The sequence below is a fragment of the Poecilia formosa genome, unplaced genomic scaffold, assembly GCF_000485575.1.
Source record: "Poecilia formosa unplaced genomic scaffold, Poecilia_formosa-5.1.2 Scaffold106, whole genome shotgun sequence".
NCBI lineage: Eukaryota > Metazoa > Chordata > Actinopteri > Cyprinodontiformes > Poeciliidae > Poecilia > Poecilia formosa.
This window is the reverse complement of record NW_006800045.1, coordinates 1042222-1047271: the sequence shown is the minus strand read 5'-3', so window position 1 is coordinate 1047271 and position 5050 is coordinate 1042222. Positions and strand designations below refer to the sequence as shown.

At 37.6% G+C, this 5050-nt stretch overlaps 1 protein-coding gene across 4 annotated transcripts in view; it reads left to right on the top strand.

Annotated features, from left to right (window-relative positions):
- grip2b (glutamate receptor interacting protein 2b) overlaps nucleotides 1–5050 on the top strand; it is a 198923-nt gene that overhangs the window by 119064 nt on the left and 74809 nt on the right. The window lies entirely within an intron of this gene.

The following is a 5050-nucleotide window of genomic DNA, read 5'->3' as shown; positions in this document are numbered from 1 at the left end:
TGTGTGTGTGTGTGTGTGTGTGTGTGTGTGTGTGTGTGTGTGTGTTTTAGGTGGTTGTTGGCATATGTCGGATCAGAGTGTTATGGTATGCATCTTTGACAACACACTGAGTAGTATATGCATGCAGCTATTTTGGAAAAAGTATCCAGTTGTGTTTCTGAGTTTGTTTCCTGGAGTCGCAGCATTTCGACATGTTTGTGTGTAGAAACCTGTTTGTACCAAGAAACTGTTCATCTAAACTGTCTTTGTATCCCTCTGCAGCTACATTATAATGTAAATGCCTCCTCCATGATGTTGAGTTCAGGTAATTTTCCCATATGTCCCCTGCTGACAGCTTCTTTTTTTACTTCCCTGTGAAATTCTTCTCTTGCTGGCTTTGCTTCGATGCTGATTGTCCACAGGAACTCAGTGGAAAAACTGGATGGTTTTGTGCATTGAATGAAATGAAAAGATGTCATTGTCTCTCTGTAAGTCAGAATAACACGAGCAGCTAAAGTGTCTCAGCTGGTGTTCAGAGACAAGTTACTCTTGACTTTGTTCAGGTTTGTCATTTCAGCATTTCTAGTTGCTTTTCTGAGTTTTTATTGGTTTCATGGCTTGAGATATTGTTGTCTTATGGAAGTGTAGTTAATGTGGTGGTTTTACTGAAGTTACTATTCTGAGCAGGTGAAATGATTCCTTATACAAAGATATTTTTAACGTGACCCCAAATCTGTGTTTGATTTGTTATGAGTGAACATCAAAAGTGCTTCTTTGAGGGAAAATAGACGATACATGTTTGTATTGTTATTTTCCCTCAATATATTCCAACACTTATTGTGACATTTGTAATGAAAAGCACATAAGATTGTGACATAGGAAAGGTAAAGTCAGCATCCAGGCAACACACAGCACCCATACAAAGTACCAGCTGAAAAATGGTGGGAAGGCTAATATTTTATGCATGTAAATTCTGACAAGACATAATTTTGTGGCGAGTCCTCCTGTCCCCAGAGAGCTGCTGTTGGAGAAGACAACATAGGTTTTCCATTTGCAACCCTTTCTGTCACATTTGCAGAACCAGAATCAGCGTTTCTGGTCAAGTTTGTGCACTGAAGCAGAGAAACAGACCTCAGTTTCATGGACTTTGAGTACATACATTTAAATATAAACATATAAACGGTCGTCTTCATTATTTCCTCACAGGCAGGTTAACATGTGACCAGTGCAGCTTCCTCGGTTAGCGGTCGCTGAAAGTGTCTGAACTGCTTCAATGCGTCACATTTTCTCATGTTACCCAAAACGTCAATGTGTTTCTTAATTTGACAAAACTAACACAACATTGTACATAATTGTGAATTTGAAGAAATATGATGAATACTAAAATATGTTTTTTGTTTTTACAAAAAAGAAGTGAGCATCAGTCAGAATGAATGTATGACTGGATTGAATTTACTTTTCTGTAAAATACCTTCATTAAAACATTTTATAACATGTTGTGAATTGGTGTTATATAAATAGACTGAACTAAGTTCAAACATCAAACATCATGGGAGTCCAGCTGAAATTGAACACCAGCAAGCAGGAGCTTCTGTGCAGCTTTGAACAAGTTGCAGAGGTTGCAGAAAGTCCTTTTTTATTTCACAGTGGCAAGAAAAAAACTGTGGTGAAAAGAAAACCAGATGTCGTTCGGTTTACACCTGGAGGGGATAAAAAAGCTGTTCAGAGCTGATGGAGGCTAAATACAGGCCAGAACTGGGAATAACATCAGAACAACTGGAGGTTCAACTTCCATCACATAACGGCCTAAACATCCAGTCAGAGCTGCAGCGGTTCTGACTGCTGCTTGATCAAAACCCCCACAGTTTAGATCAAGGCTTCTTCATGTATGACCCATTCAAGGCTAAGTCCTCATTTTAATTGAGAATCTGTGGCAAGATTTGAAAAGTGATGTTTACAAACTCTCCCCAGCTGAGCTTGAGTTATTTTCCAAAGAAAAAATAGGCCAGAATTTTAGTCTCTAGATGTGCAAAGCTGGCAGAGACGTGGCCCTGAAGCTTCAAGTACTACAAAGGAGTCGTTTCCACAAAATACTGACAGTTTGGATTAATAAGAATGCGCATTTGGATTTTTTTTGTGTGTGTTCACTTCTATGCATCACTTTCTATCGATCCATTTATCACATAAAAGTACAACAAGATGCATTGACGTTTGTGGTTCTGACATGTCAAAATCTAAAGATCTGAGTGCTTTTGCAATGCACCTTTAACTGAACACTTAAAACCCTCATTGGCCACATCTCCTATCACATGCAACATGAAGTCCACTGTGTTTTTTCTGCTTGCTACAAGTTTACAAGATGCCGCAGAGCCTGCTGTAAAATGAGAACCTGCCACAGTTTCTCATTTTCAAAGTTTCTCAAGTTTTGCAATGTGGTGTCGCTGTTAGAAATTTTTTATAGGAATACAGTTATTTCTGTGATCCTGTTGCCATAGTTGAAGCTGCTGCACTATTTGAGACTTAACCCTTTAAAAACCACACAAAGAAAAAACTAAATGAAAAAAAGTGAGTATTTTCTGTTTCTTTGGGTTTCAAATGAGCACAGTCAATGTTTTTCATTTTTTAACACCCCACAGTTTTACTCTGGCCGACGGTAAACAGCTGACATGTGTCTTCATGCTAAAAACACAGGAAGTGATGCACAATAACATGAGGAAAGGTTCAGTATAAAAGTAAAAGAAAAAATCAGAAAATGTTTTGAGTCATCAGATCTACTTTTCACACAATTGTATCAAGACATAAAACTGTGTTGGATTTTCTTTAAGTAACAGAAGCAAGAACAGTTACAGAGTACAAAGTTAATAAGTAGATAAAACTTCAGTAATTACATTTAAAAACTATGCATAATATAAAAGAACATTCTTGATGAATTTCTCAACATATAACTTTGTTTTAGAGTTGCAGCATAATATTGTTTTGCTGGTGATATCCTGTATAGCTTTGCTAATTTACATTTATATACTGGAAAACACATAAAACTTTTCTGACTCTTTTTCTTAGACACCTTACCTGATGGATGATTCAACATTACAAACTTCATAAAACTTCTGGATTTACATCTCAATTAATTCCTGATTTTCATTCAAACAGTGAAAACATTGTTCCTGACATTTCCATTCTGACTCGTCGTTCTGCCAGCAGCTGCTCTGCTTGTCACAGCGTCATGTCCAAAGCCACGTGTCTTAAACTCCAGGCCTCTCTGCTGCTGTCCTGACGCTTTGTGACGTGTCTCTATTTAACACAACTGAGTCAAATAACCAGGTCATTAGCCAGACTCTGCAGAACTTTTTTACATTATAATCATAACATAATTCAGCCATTTGATTCAGGTGTGAATCTACAAGTTACAGAACAGCAGAACTCTTCTAAACTTTTGTATTCTGGTTATTGTTGTAAGCTGGTTCTATGTTTTTCAGTGAAGGAGGACTGACAGACAATGATCAACCAAATCTAGTGATTTACTTGTTGACTTGGTTCAAACTGTAGCAAACATTTCTTAGTGAGATTGTTTGGCTCAATAGTTAACGTTTCTTTTTGTAGCCCAGCCAGGAAATGGCAGTAAAAGCTTAAGTAGTAAATACCTGGTGGAACAGTGAGTCTGCTGAGCGTATCATACTCAGTACAGTTGGAATAGTCAAAGGCATGATGGATGATCATGCTGTTGTTGATGTGCTGGTCGGAAAGAATAAGAGCTTCTTAAAGAGACAGAAGCCCAATTTCAAAGCGTCAAATTATGAAGTAAAGTTTTGTTCATGTCATGTTTGATATGTTCAGTATTTTCATAACAACTGATGGTAACATAGTTACTTGATTGTGCTATAAAATGGGGCTGTGTGCCTGGAAAAACACATAATACTCCGTCTTTAACCAACTCTGGGTATTCTTGTATTTACTGTGAAAAATGTTGCATGTTGTGTTGCCAGGTTGTTTTCAGGTGCAGTTGTTTCCCAGATCTCACCTCCAGGTCTGGTGGTTTTTTCAATAGCTCAATAAAACTTTTGTTTTCTTGTCAAACAGGCAATTCCTTAAAGGCTTTCCCTACATTCTTAAATGTTTTATAGCTCTTTGTGTGCTATCAGATCCCTAATGGAAAACAATACTGCTGCAAATGTTTGCACCACCATTAACGCTGCAATGTGTTTTTCAGATTAAAGGGTTCAGTGACAACCACAGAAGGCTTTTTAAGACTACCATAAGTAATTATACTTTATCATTCTTCATGCGCTGGATTTCCATTTAGAGAAAATAACTCACTTATAAAACAGACGCTGAAGAAGATATGTCAGAATTATGTTTGTTTTAGCATATTAATACATGCAAATTGATTATTATAACACCCACATAAGAGGGCAAACTTTGAAATGCATGAAAATATGAATTCTTAAGTTTGACAGTATTTTATTTCAAATCCTTCACCAGCTAAGATTTTATGCTCAGCTGAATTTAACTGTATGTAATTTATGTACTGAGCCTGTTGGTCTTGACTGGTAGGGAATGGATCTCATATGAATAAACTAAACTGCATAGATTATGTAACTTTTAGTTTGCATCGTCGATGAATTTTCTTATTCTGGTCTCAGGATTTGCAGCGTATCACAAATATCTGTTTCTCTGGGTTTTGGTCCAGCAGGAGCATCTTTATGGGGATTGTTTCTGACACTTCAAGTCTGACATGTTTGGGACCGAATGTTTACAGGATCTGCTGTGTGTGAGACTCATCGTTGTTTTCATGTGGTGCTGGGAGCCACTTTGTTGCGTGTGTGTGTGTGTGTGTGTGTGTGTGTGTGTATTGTATGTTTTAAAGAAGATCTGAAAGCGGTTTTGGATCAGCGCACTCTCTTCTTCTCTGTGTGTGCTTGCTGAGATTCAATATAAACGAGGTCATGGTTCACACTATGAGGTGTTTGTAAATGTGTGTGGATGGCGTGTTTACATGGCGAGGTGATGTCAGTGCTGTTTGGGAATACAGCCTTGTTTCTGCAGTGAGTGGAGGAAATAGAAACTCACATCC